Source organism: Bos taurus, chromosome 9 (genome assembly GCF_002263795.3).
Source record: "Bos taurus isolate L1 Dominette 01449 registration number 42190680 breed Hereford chromosome 9, ARS-UCD2.0, whole genome shotgun sequence".
Lineage (NCBI taxonomy): Eukaryota > Metazoa > Chordata > Mammalia > Artiodactyla > Bovidae > Bos > Bos taurus.
This window is the reverse complement of record NC_037336.1, coordinates 21747636-21769013: the sequence shown is the minus strand read 5'-3', so window position 1 is coordinate 21769013 and position 21378 is coordinate 21747636. Positions and strand designations below refer to the sequence as shown.

The 21378-nt window shown below is 39.7% G+C and overlaps 1 long non-coding RNA gene across 5 annotated transcripts in view; it reads right to left on the bottom strand.

Annotated features, from left to right (window-relative positions):
- Positions 1 to 1984: 1984 nt before the first annotated feature.
- The window catches only part of LOC107132757 (uncharacterized), a 254276-nt gene continuing 234882 nt past the window's right edge, over positions 1985 to 21378 (bottom strand). For 2 of the 5 annotated variants that reach the window (XR_009495973.1, XR_001500952.3), the window contains exons 6-8: positions 20531 to 21034; positions 19556 to 19661; positions 8920 to 9381 (exon numbers count right to left, since the gene is read on the bottom strand). This is a non-coding gene — a long non-coding RNA (uncharacterized lncRNA). Of the gene's footprint in view, positions 5664 to 8919; positions 9382 to 10158; positions 19126 to 19555; positions 19662 to 20530; positions 21035 to 21378 lie in introns of those variants that run through there. The other 3 variants (XR_003036287.2, XR_001500953.3, XR_001500954.3) reach the window with 3 other exon arrangements.

The following is a 21378-nucleotide window of genomic DNA, read 5'->3' as shown; positions in this document are numbered from 1 at the left end:
AAGTCCAGAGGCTTCTTCATTTTCCACCTTAAGGAAGACAGACCCTCTTATCTTGAACTGCTATCATCTATCCCCTTGCAAATTTCTATGTCTTCACTCCTCAAAGAAAATTTAAGCATTAGCTCCTCTCAGTCAACTCAGGGCCCTGACTGATAGGTTTATGCTTTGCAATCCCACCACATGTGCTACAGTCAAGGATCAAAAACTCTTTTGGTGAGTGGTACAGCTGAGCTGGGCTTCCCAGTGGCTCAGTGATAAAGAATCTGCCTGCGCCAATGTAGGAGGCGCAGGAGATGCGGTTTGATTTCTGGGTCAGGAAGATTCACTGGAGGAGGGCATGGCAACTCACTCCAGTATTCTTATCTGTAGAAACCCATGGACAGAGCCTGGTGAGCCTGGTAGGCTACAGTCTATGGGTCGCAAAGAGTCAGACATGATTGAGAGACTGAGCATGTACTCACAAATGAATTTTCCTACTCAGGAAAAAGTTAAGTCTCCTTTCCACTCAGCTTCATGCTTCAACTAATCCTTCTTGGCTGATGAGCACAGCAGAAGCATGTCAGCCAGGGAATTTCATCTTGATGGGTTTTAGCAAATATCCAAGTGAAAAACACAAAATACAAAATACAATAGCACCACTGGTGCTTGGGGCTGTAATTAGAGAGGAAAGGCAGAAAAGGGGACACTACAGCTTCTCACATCAGAGGCGGGGCCTGTTGATTGTTTATGGGTTTTATCTTTTGATGTAGCATTTATACATAGTGAAATGCACAAATCTTAAGAGAACATCCATGAGATTTGACAAATGCATGTACTTGTGTAACCCAAACCTCTTTGCCATCACACCAGAAACTTCTGGCATGCCCCTTCCCAATTAGTTAATGCCCTGGTTCATCCCTTAGAGGCAACTACTGTTCTGAAGTTTTTTTCCATTATGAAATAGTTTTACCTGTTTAGAACTCCATAATATAATTGGAATAATACTGTATGTATTCTTCTGTGTAGAGCTTCTGTATCAGCTTGCAAGTGCTGCCAAAATTTTTTTCACAGACTAATGGTAAAAACAACAGAAATGCATTTTCTCACAGTTCTAGAGGCTGAAATTCCAAGATCAAGATGCTGGCGTCTCTCTCGTTGGCTTGAAAACTATTATGTTCTTGCTGTGTCCTCACATGGCTGTCCCTCTGTCTCTGTGTTGTCTGTGTCCTAATTTCTTCTTCTTAGAAAGAACAGCATATTGCATTAAGGCCCACCCATGAGACCTCATTTTACCTTTATTACTTCTTGAAAGGCCCAATATACAAACAGTCATATACTGAGGTATTACCACTAATAGGGCTTTAATATAAACATTTTGGAGGTGGGAGTGGGGGACACGAATCAGCCCATAATACCTTTTTTGAATCATCAAAACGTTTTTGAGATTCACTCATGTTGTTTGTGTCAGTAGGTTGTCCTTCTTTATTTCTGAGTACTATTTCATTATACGAATATACCACAGTTTAGTCTATTAGTGGACACCTGTGCTGCTTCAGATCAAAGCTGCTTCAGTCATGTCCGACTCTGTGCGACCCTATGGACTGTAGCCCCCAAGCCTCCTCTGTCCATGGGATTCTCCAGGCAAGAACACTGGAGTGGGTTGCCATGCCGTCTTCCAGGGGATCTTCCCCAGCCAGGGATCAAACCTGCGTCTCTTATGTGTCCTGCATTGGCAGGCGGGTTCTTTACCCCTAGTGCCACCTGGGAAGCCCTGTGCTGCTTCCAGTTTGGAGCTATGATAAATGAAGCAACTTAAACATCATTGTACAAGTCTTTTTGCAACATTTTATATATATATATATATATATATATATAATTTATTTATTTTAATTGGAGGTTAATTACTTTACAATATTGTATTGGTTTTGCCATACATCAACATGAATCCACCACAGGTATACACGTGTTCCCCATCCTGAACCCCCCTCCCACCTCCCTCCCCATACCATCCCTCTGGGTCATCCCAGTGCACCAGCCCAAGCATCCTGTATCATGGGTGGATGAAACTGGACCCTATTATACAGAGTGAAGTAAGCCAGAAAGAAAAACACCAATACAGTATACTAACACATATATATGGAATTTAGAAAGATGGTAACGATAACCCTGTAAGCAAGAAAGCAAAAGAGACACAGATGTATAGAACAGTCTTTTGGACTCTGTGGGAGAGGGAGAGGGTGGGATGATTTGGGAGAATGGCAACATTATATTTTATCTTGACCAAGATCTAGGAGTGAATTTGCTGGTTATAGTAATAAATGTATGTTTAATTTTTTCTGAAACTTCCAGAAAATTTTCCAGAGATTGTACCGTTTTATAATCCTACTATCAATTTATGAGAATTCTAGTTGCTACAAATCCTTATTAACATTTGGTGTTATAGGTATTTTAATATATCTATTGGTTTTAGTCATTCAGGTCAGTGTACAGTGGTATCTCACTGTGGTTTTAATTTCCATTTCCCCCAATGATTTAAAATACTTTTGCATGTGCTAGGCTGTTTAATTTACAATAAATGAAGAGCCCCTGGAGGTCTCCAGGAAATACTTATGTGAAGCAAAGGTTCTCAATGTGCCCATCACCAAAATCCTCTAAAAACTTAGTTCTGCTATTGCACCTGATATTTCTGACCTCTCTGATTATCTGTAGTGTGACTCGAATGTAAGTAGCTATAAATTATCTAAGGGCATGGAACTGGCCTTAAAGAATTAGAGGGATGAGGTGTGTGTCTGACCATATATTTCTGTTTCTCAGTGCTCCATGAAAAGACAACAATATGAGAAGGAGAAGAGAAGAAGGAAAAAAAGAGCAGCTTTTTTTTCTGTAATTAAAATTACCCTAGATAACAACTAGATAGGCAGTTGGAAAACTATGATGTTAGATCTCTATCTCACTTTGTATACCAATATAAATTCCAGGTGGAGAAAAAAAAATCTATTTTAATTATTTAAAATCAAACACATACTTAAAATAATTAAAATAGATTTATTTTTCAAGTATTTCTTCAATGTTTATAATGGAAATATTAGTCCTTTATTCCTCCTCTCTTCTGCCCTCCCCAAGTCCTCTTTCCCCCAGGCACCTATCTACCTTCAAGAATTTCAGCTATGCTTAGACTTTCTTTATATTTATTTTTAAATTTAATTTTTAAGTTTTACTGAAATACAATAGACACATAACATTGTATTTATGTAAGGTATACAACATGATTAATATATATTTAATAAAATGATCACCAGAAGAAGTTTAGTTAACATCTACCACCTCATGTAGTTACATTTTTTTTTTTTCTTGTGATGAGAACTTTTAAGATCTACTCTCAGGATTTCCCTGGTGGTCCAGTGGCTAGGATTCCCTGTTCCCAATGCAGGAGGCCTGGGTTCAATCCCTTGGCAGGGAACTGGATCCCACATGTCACAACTAAGAGTCTGCAGACTGCAACTGAAGATGCCAGATCCTGTGTGCCGCAAGTAAGACTCAGTGCAGCCAAATAAATAAGTAAAAAAGATATTAAAAAGAGAGAAAGATTTACTCCACTAACAACTTTCAAATATACAATATTGTTAACCATAGTTAAAGGTCCATCGTCAAAGCTTTGGTCTTTCAGTAGTCATGTATGGATGTGAGAGTTGGACTGGAAAGAAAGCTGAGTGCTGAAGAATTGATGCTTTTGAACTGTGGTGTTGAAGACTCTTGAGAGTCCCTTGGACTGCAAGGAGATCCAACCAGTCAGTCCTAAAGGAAATCAGTCTTGAATATTCACTGGAAGGACTGATGCTGAAGCTGAAACTCCAATACTTTGGCCACCTGATGTGAAGAACTGACTCATTGGAAAAGACTCTGATGCTGGGAAAGACTGAAGGCTGGAGAAGGGGACGACAGAGGATGAGATGGTTGGATGGCATCACTGACTCAATGGACATGAGTCTGAGTAAACTCTGGGAGTTGGTGATGGACAGGGAAGCCTGGCATGCTGCAGTCCATGGGGTCGCAAAAAGTTGGACACGACTGAGCAACTGAACTGAACTGAACCATGCTATACATTACATCCCCAGGGGTTCTTTATTTTATACCTGGAAGTTTGTACCTTTTGACCACCCTCACTTATTTTGCTCTGACCTGAACCCATCCTGCCTCTGACAATTACCAATTTATTTTGTTTATGTGGGTTTTTTTTTTTTTTCAGATTCCACATATAAGTGAATTCATTATTTGTCTTCCTCTATCTGATTTATTTCACTTAATGTAATGCCCTGAAGATTCATCCATAGTGTCCCAAATAGCAGGATTTCTTTCTTTTGTATAGATGAAAAATATTACATATTACATATCATATTTTCTTCATTCATTTATCCCTCAATGGACACTTGAGTTGTTTTCATGTCTTGCTGTTGTAAATAATGCTGCAGTGAACTTGGGGATGCAGCTTATCTGTTCGATATAGTGATTTCATTTCCTTCAGAAGTACCTACAAATGGGATTGCTGGATCATAATGGTATTTCTAACTTTAATTTTTTGAGGAAGCTTCATGCTGTTTTCCATAGTGGCTGCACCAATTTCATTCATTCCTACCAACAATGCACAAAGATTCTTTCTCCACATGCACACCAATGCTTGTTGTTTCTTGTCGTTTTGATGATAGTCATTTTAACAGATGTAACATAAAATCTCATTGTGGTTTTGCTTTGCATTTCCCTGATGGTTAGTAATGTTTAACACCTTTCAAATATACCTGTTGATTGTTTTTATGTCTTCTATTCAGTTCCTCTGCCTTTTATAAAATCAGATTTTTGTTTATTCCACTATTGAGACAACTGAATTTTTAAAAATATACTTTAGTGCATTTTAGATATCAACCCCTTATCAGGCATATGGTTTACAAAGGTTTTCTCCCATTCCATAGGTTGCATTTTCATTTTGTTGATGGCTTCCTTTGTTAAGTAGAATCATTTTAGTGTGATGTAGTCCCACTTGTTTATTTCTGCTTTAGTTGCCTTTGCTTTTGGTGTTAAATTAAAAAAAAATCATTGCTAAGGAATTTATCCCCTATGTTTTATTCTAGGAGTTTCATGGTTTCAGGTTTTATGTTTAAGTCTTTAATCCATTTTGAGTTGATTTTTGTGTACAGCATGAGAGAGTGGTCCAATTATCCTGACGCCATTTATTGAAGAGACTGTCCTTTCCCGCTTGTATATTCTTTTATTTCTTTTTCTAGCTACTTTCTCTGGCTAGGGTTACCAATACTGTGTTGAATAAACGTGGTGAGAGAGGGCATCATTGCCCTGTGCTTGATCTTAGAGGAAAAGTTGTTAGCTTGGTAACATGGAGTATGATGTCAGCTGTGGGTTTGTCTTATACAGCCTTTATCATGTTTAGTTGGGTTCCCTGTATACCCACTTTGTAGAGAGTTTTACCATGAGTGAGTGTTGAATTCTGTCAAATGCTTTTTTCTACATCTATTGACATGATCATATGTTTTTATCCTTTATTTTTGTGTAGGTGATATCTTGATGGGGAGTGGTATGTTTCTGGAACAGCATCTGTAGAGTAGATACTGTGGCCAATTTGGAGGGTACAATCTTCCACAGTGTTTCTGTTCCTTACGTTTCTGTTCTTCCCGTTCCTTGTGGAAAGGGAGAGGAGAGAGCAGGTGAAAGAGAAATGTAGACAGGTTAACAGTCATCTGATGATTATGACTAGTCATTCAAACATAATAGGGCTAGACTATATCAGGAAGGCAATATGACCTTCTGAAGGAGGGGTGGCATAAATAAAGTCTTATCAAAATTATGTGGGCTTTGTAGTAGAAGAAGCAACAGTGGAACAGTTAGGAGGCTGGTTGAGTAATTCATTCAAGAGGTGATGCTGGCCTAAAGTATGTAAATTGGAGAGTGGTGCAAGACAGCTTTGAGATATGTAGGAGGTAGAATCATGAGTACTTGGAGACTGACTGGGACCAGGAGTAACAAGAATCCTTCTGTCTTAAGTGACAGGGTACATTGGAGGGTGGTACCATTTATCAAGATGAGGGACACAGGAGGAGTAGATATGTGAATATATAGAGAGTAAAAGATAATTCAGTTTCACGCAAGTGAGGGATGACTGTGGTGTTACCTGTTGGGATATCTTATTGGTCACTAAACAAAAGATGTGGAGCCCAGCAATAAAATAAAGTTTGATAGTCATTAGCCTATAAATCTTAATGAAAGGAATACTGGTAGTTGAGGTCACTTATTTTGTGAAAAGTAAAAAATTCTAGGATAGGACCCTCAGAAACACAATTGAAGAAAACTGCAGCCACCAGAATCCAAAACTGTACACATCTTCCAAAAACCATACAGATCAGGAGAGTAAGTAAAACCAACAGATCTATGTCCACAGTATAACTAAGAGATAAAGAATATCAGAAAGTCATTAACAGAGAAGAAGGGAAATAAATAGCTGCAAAGGCAACTCTGGAACACATATCAAAGTAGAGAATCAGAGAGAGTCTTCATGAAAAAGAGAGGGCAGTAGAAATAGATTTTTAAATTTATATCACCTTGCGTATCAGAACACTATCTTCTGCAAGTCAAAAGAAAGTGTTTTGAAAGTGCAGGGGACCTAGATGGTGATCTTGAGAGAGTCCCACTTGTGCGTAATTGAAAAAATTGGTGGTGAGGTAAAAAACGGAGGTGGGGGGGGTGGCGGGGAACAGTGGAAAACAAATATCTAAACAAATAACAGAATCACAAATAAAAAGAGAAACGAATTCTTCTTATCACAATGGTACCCTTTTAAAAGAAATTATAGTCTATTATACCAACAGAAGAGGGTGCTCTTGAACTGAGAAAACTAGTAAGCTACCATATGCCCAACACCTGTCTATATAGAATTATTTCTTTTTGCTAATCCATAAAATACACAATATTGAAAAACAAAAAAATAGAGGACAACAACCATAAAATCTATAAGAAGACAAAAAATAAGAAAACACTTCTCTTGATGAAAATTCATCTAAAACCATGAAGAATAGAAAATAAAATTAAATATAATAAAATAAGCACTTATTTTTAAAAAATCTCCCCAATAAGAAACTTCAAAAATTCAGAAGAGACGAGGAGGAATATGAGAACTAAGCAAACTCTAGAAAGAAACAGAAGAAAAAGAAAATCATCTCATAAGTGAAGATTAAAATACAAGGAGAATTAATTAAAAATAAAGCAAGGAGTATTGAGGAAATGAATTAAAATAGTCAAGAGCATGAAAATAAAATGGGAAAACAATCAGAGAAATTGATAGCTACAGATGATGGACAAAGATGATCTCACATACATATAATTGGAGTCCTTGAAAAAGAAAAACAAAGTAATGTGAAAGAAATGTTATTTAAAGTAATAATTCAAAAAATCTCCCAGATGGTCAGTTCAGAGACATATCCTGTAAAACTCCTAGACTTTAATCATAAAAACAAAAAAAATCTCTGTGCCTTGAGGCAAAAAGACCAAAAGACTTACAAGGGAAAAAGCTGAAATCAGAGTTTGTGAAAGCAAGACAACTTTGGAGCAAACATTATTTTTATTTTTTTGGACTTAAAGCTATCTTTATTATTTTATAAATCCTGAATTCTATAAGTTTCTTCTTCAAAATAATTGTTCTTTGAATTCCCCAATGGTTGTAACTTTATGTGTTATGTCATTTAAAATCTCTTATTATAATATCAAACTGAATAAACATATATAACTTTTTTTTTAGGGTTACATAATTCTTTATTATTGTTGTCTTTTTTTAATATAAATTTATTTATTTTGATTGGAAGTTAATTACTTTACAATATTGTATTGGTTTTGCCATACATCAACATGAATCCGCCATGGGTATACATGTGTTCCCCATCCTGAACCCCCCTGCCTCCTCCATCCCTGTACCATCCCTCTGGGTCATCCCAGTGCACCAGCCCCAAGCATCCAGGATCATGCATTGAACCTGGACTGGCGATTCATTTCATATATGATATTATACATGTTTCAATGCCATTCTCCCAAATCATCCCACCCTCTCCCTCTCCCACAGAGTCCAAAAGACTGTTCTATACATCTGTGTCTCTTTTGCTGTCTCACATACAGGGTTATCGTTACCATCTTTCTAAATTCCATATATATATGCGTTAGTATACTGTATTGGTGTTTTTCTTTCTGGCTTACTTCACTCTGTATAATAGGCTCCAGTTTCATCCACCTTATTAGAACTGATTCAAATGTATTCTTTTTAATGGCTGAGTAATACTCCATTGTGTTTTTAAAGAAACAATAGAAAGTGCAAGCCAAAGATTTTTATATTTAGATAAATTATCCTTCAAGTGAACAGTTTAAAAAATGTGAGAACTCAAGGAGTGCTGTATTCACAAATGAAACTAGAGGGTGAGCTCTATCCAGCCCAAGGAAGACTGGAGAAACCCTGGCACATGGACTGATGGTACACATTAAATACACTTTAGTGTAGATACAAAGTTAAAACAAAGGGCAGAGGGAGAGTGTATAAGCATTATATGCTCTGATGAAGTAGGAATAAACCAACCCCTCAAAAAAATAAAAGTAGAAATTAAAACAAATTCATCATTGTACAGATAATATGTGCAGTCAAAATATATCAGCACTGACAAACCAAAGAGTAGAAACCACAGAAAGGGAAAAGTAAACTTGTTTTTTTTTTTTTTTTTTAAACAAAATATATCAGAATTATTTTAAGCCTAGAAGAAAAGCAAAGCCTTCTTAAATACCAAAAGAAATAGTTTAAAAAAGAGCAGAAAGATATAGAAATAAAAATGGTAACTATAACTAACATTCATAGGAAATATAGCAAAAAAAAAAAAAAAAAGATATGTTGAACCAGGATGTATGTTAAGTGGAGAAAGAAATTTATAAGAAGTATATATAATATGGTAGCATTTGTGAAGAAATATGGGTGCAAAAAGAATAGATATAAATAATTCTTACAAAAAAGAAATATCAGAACCTAATAGTCAACCATCAGGGTTGTGTGCTTTGAACAAGATGTGGTAGATATGGGGGAGTGAGACTTCTTTGTGTTTACCTTTTAATTCGAACCATTAAAAAATTTTTCATGATACAGTGTGGCTGAAATAAAGTGGAAAAGAAGGTAATTGAACATGAGGAGGTAGTCAAGACATTGTGAAACCTGGATATTGTACGAGCAGGTTGTCACCCAGAATGATGGCATAGAGAAGAAGGCCACAGTTGGGTGTGAAAATGTTTACTGAACATGGGAGAATTGTCCATGGAATCCACAGGCACTTTGAGTCCAAGGAAGTGTGGAATGTGATATGGCTGGAACCTTTGGACCTGCAAGGAGAGAGGAATTTTGCTCAAGGATTGGTTTGAGGGGTCACAGGATGTGGAGGACTTGAGCTCTGCTTCCTTGTACTGCAATACCAAGGGTGGAGAGAGCCACATTCTCCATGTTAGCAGACTTTAGGGGAAGCAGTGACAATATGTAGCCTTGATGTACTCCTTTCCCGATTTAGAACCAGTCTGTTCTTCCATGTCCAGTTTTAACTGTTGCTTCTTGACCTGCAACATACCATGGGCTAATAAACACATCACTGACTCGATGGACGTGAGTCTGAGTGAACTCTGGGAGTTGGTGATGGATAGGGAGGCCTGGCGTGCTGCGATTCATGGGGTTGCAAAGGGTCGGACACGACTGAGCGACGGATCTGATCTGATGAATATAAAGGTAAACTCATCTAGAGCAGGGTCGGCAATCGAGAGCCCCACAATGTCAAATGAAAGTTATGAATGGGAGGATGAAGAGAAGGTGGGGCCCCAGGTCACTATCATAATCAATGCACATCTCTAATGAGTTGCTTCAGAGGGAAATCGCTATAGGCTAGTTTATGACCTCCAGCCTCACACAGCTACTTAATGATTGTTTGAAAAGGAAAGGCAGACTAAAACCTGTAAGACTTGACAGTAGTGATATTCGGTCATACATACACCTGCATCACTTTATGTGAAGTTTACTACAAAATAAAATTTTATTTTACCACTAAAAGTGCACTTAAAGGAAGCAAATACTATAAAACGCAATGTGAACATTAAATGGAATTCAATGTAAAACCCAAGCCGATAATAGTTTCTATGGACAAATATAAGTTTATTTCAAAATTATCATGGCCAGTGAAATCAAGTAGGCTCTGGGTTGAGAAAATTGATTCCCAGAAAGTGAGTCATAAAGTTGGAACACAATCTCATAGTTACAAAAGGCCCTAGAACTCCCAGCAATCTATAAAGCTATAACTAGGAAACTCAAGTAAATAAGTCTCTTAGGAAATGTGGCTGTAGAGTTTTTAAAAAATTGAAAAGTAATGAAAGCACCAAGAGAAAAATCTGAGGCAAAGTGAACATTCAAATGATTTGTAGTACGGCGCAGTTCAGATTGGAAAACATGAAAAATCCGTGTTCTATATGTGTATACATATATAGTTATATAATATGCAGTTATATCTAAGCATGCACACATGTACAGATACATATATATTCACACACATATATCATACATATAAAAATTGTGTACATATATCCACTTGTTTTAGAAAGGCCAAACTTTGGTGGAGCACATGGCAGGCAAGGATCCTCTGAGAGATTAGTCAAGACACAGTTTCTGTTCTCTGATGGAAGGGTTTATTCAAGCTCTTGATGAACATTTACCTTTAGTGACATCACTGCATTATAGAAATATCAAACAATTGGCATTTTGAAAGTGAAAGCTTTTTCTTTTCTTTTAATATAATGCTTTTATATATAATATAATATAATTTAATATAATACTAGAGGGAAACTTTGTTCTCTTGAAAGTGATTTTCTTAGAGGGATAAATATCATTATACCACAGGAAACCTATAAATGTGTATGAATTTAATAAATACATAATAATATAATAATGTTCCTTTAATTCAGAACATTTTTGTAATTTAGCATAACCAGAATCTCTTATCAAACACATTATTAGTACATATACTCTTTTCCCCACTTTCTTCACTCAACAAATGGTTTTCAAGTGTCTGTTGTGGAAAGCCGCCTTGAAAGCTGGTAGTGCAAGAAGGTGATACTGGGTTGGCCAAATGGTCACTTGGGTTTTTTTTTTTAATAACATCCTATGGAAAAAGCCCAAAGACCTTTTTGGCCAATCCAATACAAGGTCTTTGTGGAAGATCTCACCTGAGTTCCAGACCCACACGCATGCACATCTGGAGGCAGCCAGGCATCTCAGACTCAGGTATCTAGAATGGAGCTCACTGTTTTCTAATCCACACCCCACTCTACCAGTGAAGCCTGATTCTCTCCTTGTGCTTCCCCCTCACTGTGAAAAATCTTTCCAATGTAAACTTGACCACAATTCCACTGCAGCTCTCCATGCCTCTCATGTCTACAGCAGTATTTCATAAAAATTTTTTGAAAGCTCTAAAAGAAAAAAAAACAAGTAAAGATGGATTTTGAAAAGCATGAGGTCTTTTCAAAATCACATAATTTACCTTTATATTCATCAGATCAGATCAGTCGCTCAGTCGTGTCCGACTCTTTGCGACCCCATGAATCGCAGCACGCCAGGCCTCCCTATCCATCACCAACTCCCAGAGTTCACTCAGACTCACGTCCACTGAGTCAGTGATGTGTTTATTAGCCCATGGTATGTTGCAGGTCAAGAAGCAACAGTTAAAACTGGACACGGAACAACAGACTGGTTCTAAATCGGGAAAGGAGTACATCAAGGCTACATATTGTCACCCTGGTTATTTAACTTATATGCAGAGTACATCATGAGAAATGCCAGACTGGATGAAGCACAAGCTGGAATCAAGATTGCCTGGAGAAACATCAATAACCTCAGATATGTAGATGACACCACCCTTATGGCAGAAAACGAAGAACTAAAGAGCCTCTTAATGAAAGTGAAAGGGGAGAGTGAAAAAGTTGGCTTAAAACTCATCATTCAGAAAACTAAGATCATGGCATCCAGTCTCATCACTTCATGGCAAATAGATAGGGAAACAATGGAAATAGTGAGAGACTTTATTTTCTTGGGCCCCAAAATCACTGCAGGATGGTAACTGCAGCCATGAAATTAAAAGACACTTGCTCCTTGGAAGAAAAGCTATGACCAACCTAGACAGCATATTCAAAAGCAGAGACATTATTTTACCAACAAAGGTCTACCTAGGCAAAGCTATAGTTTTTCCAGTAGTCATGTATGGATGTAAGAGTTGGACTACAAAGAAAGCTGAACAATGAAGAAGTGATGCTTTTGAACTGTGTTGTTGGAGAAGACTCTTGAGAGTTCCTTGGACTGCAAGGAGATCAAACCAATCCATCCTAAAGGAAATCAGTCCTGAATATTCATTGGAAGGATTGATGCTGAAGCTGAAACTCCAATACTTCGGCCACCTGATGCAAAGAACCAACTCATTTGAAAAGACCCTGATGCTGGGAAAGATTAAAGGCGGGAGTAGTAGGGGATGATAGAGGATGAGATGGTTGGATGGCATCACTGACACGATGGACGTGAGTTTGAGTAAACTCCGGAAGTTGGTGATGGACTGGGAAGCCTGGCATTCTGCAGTCCATGGGGTTGAAGAGTCAGACATGCCTAAGCGACTGAACTGAACTGATGTTCTTATTTATTTTTCTTAGAAGATATTTTAAAGTTCTTCCCTTTTAACATTTTCTTATCTGAGAATGTTCCCTCACAGGCCTTTGAGCACAACTGATTTACTAGGCAAATGACCACATATATCTCTGACTTCAAGTAGCCCTGAACACCTGTCCTAGTTGGAGATGCACAGACTTGGAGGACAGCAGTCAGACCCCACTGTATAACGTGAGGTGGCAGGAGGTCCTGTAACTGGAAACATTGGCTTTGGAATTTAGTTGCTTATTTGAATCCTGATTCTGTTGTTTGCTAGTTGCGTGATCTTGGGCAGTGTTATTTAATCCTAAATTTATCAAATAGGGATTATAAGAGTACCTACTTCAGGATTGTTATGAGAATTATGAAATGGTCCAAGGAAAGGGCTCATCTCTGAGCCTGGCCTGGAGTAAATACTCCATAAATGGACCTTCATCTCCAGTCACAGCTCCAAGGAACAGCTTGCAGTCTCTTGTACATGCCATGATATTTCATGCTGATTCGTGTTTGATCTAGAATACTGCATCATGTCAGCTTCCCAGGTGGCACAGTGGTAAAGAATTTGCCTGACAACGCAGGAGATACAAGAGATGCGGGTTCAATCCCTGGGTCGGGAAGATCCCCTGGAGGAGGAAATGGCAACGTCTCCAGAATTCTTGCCTGGACAGAGGAGCCTGGTGGGCTACAGTCCATGGAGTCAAAGAGTTGGACACAACTTGGTGACTAAGCACACACGCACTCATAATATTGAACCACCAGGGAAGGAATGGAGGTAGAAACACGTTTTCCCCTAAAGGGAAAATAAAAACACCAAACCTATCCTGTATTTGTTGGAAATATGACAGATTTATTTTAATGTCATAGGTTGAAAGTCATTTTTTTTTTAGTATAGGTTTTTTAAAAAATTTATTCATTTTAATTGGAGACTAATTACTTTACAATATTGTAGTGGTTTTTGCCATACATTGACATGAATCAGCCGTGGGTGTACATGTGTTCCCCATCCTGTACCCCCCTTCCACCTCCCTCCCCATCCCTTCCCTCAGGGTCATCCCAGTGCACCAGCCCTGAGCACCCTGTCTCATGCATCACACCTGGACTGGCGATCTATTTCAAATATGGTAATATACAAGTTTCAATGCTATTCTTTCAAATCATCCCACCCTCGCCTTCTCCCACAGAGTCCAAAAGACTGTTCTATACACCTGTGTCTCTTTTGCTGTCTCGCATATAGGGTCATCATTACCATCTTTCTAAATTCCATATATATGCATTAGTATAATATATTGGTGTTTTTCTTTCTGGCTTACTTCACTCTGTATAACAGGCTCCAGTCTCATCCACCTCATTAGAACTGATTCAAATGTATTCTTTTTAATGGCTAAGTAATATTCCATTGTGTATATGTACCACAACTTTCTTATCCATTCGTCATCAACCGTTTTTTTAAAAATTATTTATTTATTTTTGGCTGTGCTGGGTCTTCATTGCTGCACAGGCTTTCTCTAGCTGTGGTGATTAGGAGCTACTCTCTACTGGCAGAGCACAGGCTCTAGGCTCTCGGGCTTCAGTAGTTGCAGTCCCTGGGCTCAGTAGTCATGGCTCTCTGGCTCTAGAACACAGGTTTAGTTAGTTGCTCTGCAGTATGTGGGATCTTCCTGAATAAGAAATCAAAAACCCTTGTCTCCCTCATTGGCAGGTGGATTCTTTACCACTGAGCCACCAGGGAAGCCCAAAAGTCACCTGTTCTTCATCAAAAAAGAAAAACTGTGCCAAGCATTAGCAGGATCATAGTATTTCATAGAGCTGAGGATGACACATATCAGCTCACAGGCCCAACTTCTCCAACTTTATTCAGCTGTTGAATTTCTGGTCTGCTGTTTCTTTTCTACTCCTTTTCTATCTTTTTACTATTGAATACCTACCTTGCTTGTTTTTTTCTTTTTTTCTTAAAATTCTGCCCAACCATTCATGCATCAGCTGCTTTCCTGGAGCTTTCACTGGCATTGCAAGACAATGCTACATTGAAATAAATCACCCATTAGGGCCCCTCAGCTCGAGAAAAGTTCTTCTTAGCTAAATAATGTTGGCATTTCCAACCTGAAACTCAGTGGTCATGTTCCTTTATACACTCTCATTATACAGCCTGTATTCCAAATGCACACTAAACCTTGGGGACCCCTGTAGCTCAGTCTCTGCAAAAAATCATGCATAAAGAAGCCTGGCCTGGCTGACCCCAAATGATTTATAATATATTCTAAGTTTACTCTTCTCCCTCAACCAAACAATAAAGGAGATGCCACTCCCTACCTCAGAATAACTGTTCTCAGAATTATTTTCTCCATTCTTCTGTTTTCTTACCCTCGACATGATAAACTCTTGTATTTCAGAGTTGTTCACATATCAGCCTCCAAAATGCTGTCTTCAGCTTTAGTTCCCTGTGACTTTTTTCTTTGTCCCCTTGTTTCCCCCTTGCTCTTTCAGCAGTCTGATTTAGCGACTTTATTCCCTTCATCTCCTTCTACCATTTCCTTGCCAGTCTCTTCTTTCCCCCTAGTTTTCTAACTTGCATCTCCAAAGGATGGGCAATCAAGCTAGCAAGTACTCATTCAGTTCTGAAGAAGACACATGTGACTCAAACAATTGTGAGTTGAAGGGGGATTAAAAATCTGGTTCCCTTTAGCATATTTATTTAACTGTTTATTCCTTCACTGAACAGGGAGATTCCAGAGAGAGAGTCATATTTACCTTCATGCCTGCAGCACCCAACACAGGGCCTGGCATGGAATGGCACTCAATAACTGTTGACAAATGATGAAAGTCTAAACTGTTGGCTAAATCCTACTATTTCCTAGGAAGGAGTTTTAAAATAGAAACTCCTAAAAACAAGGAACTTGGTTTAATCAATAACACAACCAAGAATATAAATAAACTTTAAGAGCCCTGGGAGAGTCTAAGTCCCCTTTTCTGTAGATTATTTGCTGTGATATTAATTGGCCAGAGGGTCTTACCACTTAGGTCTCTTTCTTCATCTCAGTCTAGATACCCGTGTCTGTGGCGTGTCAGATCATAGGTCACCATGAAAGTGAAAGTCACTTTCACTCAGTTGTGTCTGACGTTTTGTGACCCCATGGACTTAGCCCGCCAGGCTCCTCTTCATGTAATTGTCCAGGCAAGAACACTGGAGTGGGTTGCCATTCCCTTCTCCAGGGGATCTTCCTGACCCAGTGATCAAACCCAGGTCTCCTGCATTGCAGGCTGATTCTTTACTGTCTGAGCCACCAGGGAAGCCCATAGGTCACCATATAAAGATATAAAAGAAGCATTTAGTTTATGGCTTGCCCAAACTTTGTGAAATATTTGAGTTATGAGTTAAACTTTAGATTCTTTGGACTCTGAGTTTGGTCGAGTTCAAAAAGCAGAAAAATACTGTGTGAATGAGGCAATATCTCATTCTGGTCAGAACTGCCATCACTATAAAGTCTAACAAATAACATGCTGGAGAGAGTTTGGAGAAAACAGAACCCTACTACACTGTTCGTGGAAATGTAAATTGGCACAACCACTATGGACAACAGTATTGAGGTTCCTCAAAAAACAAAAAATAGAGTTGCCACATGGACCAGTAATCCTACTCCTGGGCAGACAAAACTATATACCCAGACAAAACTGTAATTCAAAAAGATACTTGCACCCCTGTGTTCACTGCAGCACTGTTCACAAAAGCCAAAGACATGGAATCAAATGGTCATTGACAGAAGAACGGACAAAGAATCTGTGGTACATATACACCATGGAATACTCCCCAGCCATTAAAAAGAATGAAATAATGCCATTTCAGCAACATGGATGCAACTAGAGATTATCATACTAAGTCAGAAAGAGAAAGACAAATACTGTACGACATCACTTATATGTGGAATCTAAAATATGACTCAAATGAACCTATCTACAAAACAGAAACAGAGCCACAGACATAGAGAAGAGACTTGTGGTTGCTAAAGGGCAGGGAAGGAGAAGGACAGACTGGGAGTTTGGGCTTAGTAGATGCAAACTGCAGAATGAGTAAACAAGGTGCTACTGTATAGCGCAGGGAACTATATCCAATCTTTTGGGATAAACCATAAAGGAAAAGAACATAAATGTGCATATGTGTATAACTGAGTCACTCTGTGGCACAGCAGCAACTAACACAACATTGTAAGTCAACTGTATGTCAATAAACATAAAAGAAAACTCTGTGTGATATAGAGCTACTCAAGTCTGCCTTTCAATATAGACACAGATGCAGAAGGACAAGGTCAATTCCTGCTGTCCCCCAGGCTCTTCCTTCACCTCCAGTACTGCCTGGGTAGACCTTTCCCTTCCCATCCTCTGTCATCTTTGTAGCCACAGTTCCTTGAAGACACTTAAGAGGGAACCAGTGTGTGATGTTGTATGGGGAGAGTGTTACAGAAACGTTTGCTTATTCAATGAGGCCAAAGTCCCTCAGCATCTTCAAGCCAAGGCAGTATCTAGTGATTTAGTTTAATTCAACAAATGGAAAGGTGCATATGATGAGGTAAAAAAAGTGGGCTCCTTGAGAAGACTCGGATTCTTCTTTATATCCTCAACCAGTAGTCTACTGCTTGGTCCCAGATGCCACTCAAATGCTTGTTGAATGAAAGAGTAAATTAAATTTACTCCTACCCTCATGCAGCAGGTTATATAACAATGAACACACTAAAATCTTTATATGCAGTAATAGAGGTGGAGTTTCAGTGTGATGGGAACAAAGAGGAGGAGGAGTTAATGGTTGGCATGAAAAATGTTCTCTATCCTCCCATATAATATGCCCAAGTTCAACAGCAGTACTCATAAAATGAAAAGCCCTGTAATATATTTATCTGCCAAAATTTTGATTGCAGGTTGCTGTTCACAGAGGGAAACTAAAATTGGAAAAAAAAAAACTGCATGGGTTTTGATATGAAGGAAGAATATAGTTTTTACAATATACTTACGGGAAAAACTAAACCCAAAAGACAGAAGCAACCTCCATTCTCCAAAGGCACTGGGTGGAGGAGGCTGAACTAAATGAGGTTCTCATGCAGATTATAATGGAGCAGAGGAAAGAAAGGACAGAACAGGGTCGAGTGAGACGGCATAAGACAGGAAGAGAAATGATCAAAACTGAGAGGTGTTCAGTCCAGAAGAAATGCCTTTACGTTTCACTTGCAGGTCTGCAAATTACCTTCGCAGAAGGCATTTAACCTGTATTTGATGCAGCAAAACAGACAAAAGAGATTCTACTGCCTCAAATGCTTTTTTGGCTTAAAACCCATTCCTTGGATCATTCCTTCATTTAGGTCCTCTAGTGTGTGAAACCTTTTCTTGGTGAGTTCACACATGGGAGAACCTTTGGATATTAAGTAGATTCAGAGCGATTGAGTGAATCATACAGATCCATTTCTGACCTGAAGCAGGTTTTTCCCTAGGTCTCACTATCCAATTGCTTTTGGTGTTGGAAACACTGTTTCACACTCTTATGGCATTGACATAACCTATGATGAGTCATATTGACGGAGTATTTTGATTTTCACTTCTTTTCACTGTGGGCTTCCCTGATAGCTCAGTTGGTAAAGAATATGCCTCGAATGCAGGAGACCCCAGTTGATACCTGGGTCAGAAACATCTGCTGGGGAAGGGATAGGCTACCCACTCCAGTATTCTTGGGCTCCCCCGGTGGCTCTGCTGGTAAAGAATCCACCTGCAATGTGGGACACCTGGGTTTGATCCCTGGGTTGGGAAGATCCCCTGGCAAAGGGAAAGGCTACCCACTCTACTATTCTGGCCTGGGAAATTCCATGGGGTTGCAAAGAGTCAGACACGACTGACTTTCACTTTCACTTTTCACTTTCTTTTCACCGTAGTCAACTCTTTACAGTCAGTAACAGCAGCAGGTCAGATGTATTTGGCTACTTTATAAAGGACTTGTACAATTAACCATGCAAGATACAGTATTATCTTAGGCTTAAGACAATTTTCTTTTTTTAGATTAGTGAGAAACAAGTATAATGAGATTTTTAATGACTCTTGAAAGTGTCTTAGGGCAGAGAATTAAGACTTCTCCCCAGTCTTAAGCTTTGCTGAGTTCTTCTTACTCTAGCTTTTGGATATTGAAATCTGGATTCAGACTTGATATAAAAAAGTTGCATCTCTTCTGCCCTCAGGTTGGCTCATTAGTTATCAGGAAACCAGCAGAGGAGCACACCCCTCACTACTGTTTTGCAGTGGAGATATTCTGACCTAAAATTAGAAGAACTTCCCTGGTGTCCAGTGGCTCAGACTCTATGTTCCCAATGCAGGGGGCCCGGGTTCCATCCTTGATCAGGAAACCAGCATGCCACAACTAAAGATCCTGCCTGCCACAACAAGAAAAAAGATCCTATATGCTACAGCTACAATCAGTCAAATAAATTTTTAAAAAGTATTAAAAATGAAAGTACAATGTTTAGCTGGGTCAGGGTTGGGAGCAAGTACATAGGAAGGTCGGCAATGTCAGGAGGTGTAGGTGAAGCAGACATTGGTCGGGCAAGTGATATCCAGAGAGCAAGTGAAAAGCCATCTTGAGTATCCTGACCACACCCTACACACCCTGCACAACCCTTACAATCTTGGTCCATCCCCTCTTCTGCCATATCCTTGGGGTCAGGTACGTAGCAGGCATTGCAACCAGATACCACAATTACGATACAGACGTCAGCAGCCAAAGAGTATCAAGAGTAAGATACCTAGTGTGTTCAGAACAATTATTTGCCAGGATATGGGCAAATTTTGGAGCCAAGCACTTACCGGGTTCATGGAGAGAAAGATGATGCAGCAGTGCCCTGTCCAGTTATAAGGAAGATCTAAGGCCACCCCTGGACTTCCCTGGTGGCTCAGATGGTAAAGAATCCACCTGCAAAGCAGGAGAGCTGGGTTCAATTCCCAGGTTGGGAAGATCCCCTGGAGGAGGGCATGGCAACCCACTCTAGTATTCTGGCCTGGAGAATCCCCATGGACAGAGGAACCTGGCCAGCTATAGTCCATGGGGTTGCAAAGAGTCAGACATGACTGAGTGACTGAGCACACAGACACACAAGGCCACCTGGGTTTATAAGTCCAGAGCCACCCTCACAGGAAGGGCCTTCAACTCTAGAAGAAACATTCTGGTGACCAAGCATTCAACTTAACGTTAGCCTCTGCTGTTAGCGCAGCCTCTGTGGCCTTTCTTAATAAAAAAGGCATCGGTCAGCCCACAACTGACCACTCACTTATTATTGAATGTTTTCTCCCCACTGTAGTGGCGACCAGTATCTGCACAACAGCCTTGGCCTGTCTGTGAGTTCTCTGGATTCTCCTGGCGTCCCCCCATTCATCAAGGACAGCCACCCCAGGGCCACACCACACTAGTGAATGGCCACCCTGGGACTCCCCCACAACTTTTGGGATCACCCCTGGGACTTTTCTTGCTCTCACAAGTTAGTGGGCGGCCACCCCAGGATCACTGCTGAAACTTTTGGGGTTACCCCTCCCCCACTTTCAGGCCCCACATTAGTAGGATGGCCACCCCCTGATCACACCCTCAATTTTCTATCCCCAAGCCTGATTTCTCTGACGTCTCTGCGCTCAGGGGAGTTTCCTCGGTCTCCTGGCTGCTCTGCCAAGTGCTGGGCTGCACCCCAGAGTCCTGTATGGCCTGTATTTGCCCAGCTTCAAGGACGAAGAAACAAGCCGGAGGCAGCGACAGAGAGAGACATCAACAGTTTCATGGACAGGGGAGCTTACCTGTCGAAAGCAAGGTCCTGGAGCAACATTCCATGTGTGCAGCTGATGGCGGGCGGGATATGGCAGCACGGGCCTGGGGCGGAGCGGAAGTTGCTAATTACAGGGGGAATTGACAGGTTACCAGGGAAACCAGCAGAGGAGCACCGGCCCCTCACCACCTCTTTAATGAACTATGCCGGTGGAGTTCTGATCTAAAGTTAGAATCACCAGCTGAGGCAGGAGGCAATGATGTAGGAAGGTCAGTCATGTGAGGAAGGTATGGGTGAAGCAGGCGCTAGTTGGGCAGAGGTTGTACAGAGAGCGAGAGAAGCTCGCTCACCTGGGGTGAGTTGACATATGAGGAGGCCATGTGGCTGTTGGGGGGCAGTGGAGAGAGTGGCCCAGGATGTGGGGGGTTGGAGGCTGGAGGGAGCTACATCATACAGGGCCTCAGAGCTCTTTTAATTTCATGGCTGCCGTCACCATCTACAGTAATTTTGGAGCCCAGGAAAATATATGTGGAATCTAAAAAACAAAAGAAACAAATGAACTTATTTACAAAAGAGAAATAGACTCACAGACAGAAAACAGGTTTATGGTTACCAAAGGGGAAGTGCCGGGAGGGATAAATTAGGAGTTTGGCATTAAAATATACACACAACTGTATATAAAATAATCAACAAGGACCTACTGTATAGCACAGGGAACTACATTCAATATCTTACAAAAACTGATAATAGAAGAGAATGTAAAAAAATAATTTTTAAATGTAGTTTTATATATACATATAACAGAATCATTTTTCTGTACATATGAAACTAACACAGATAAAGTATATCAAGTGTATTTCAGTAAAAACTGAAAACAAA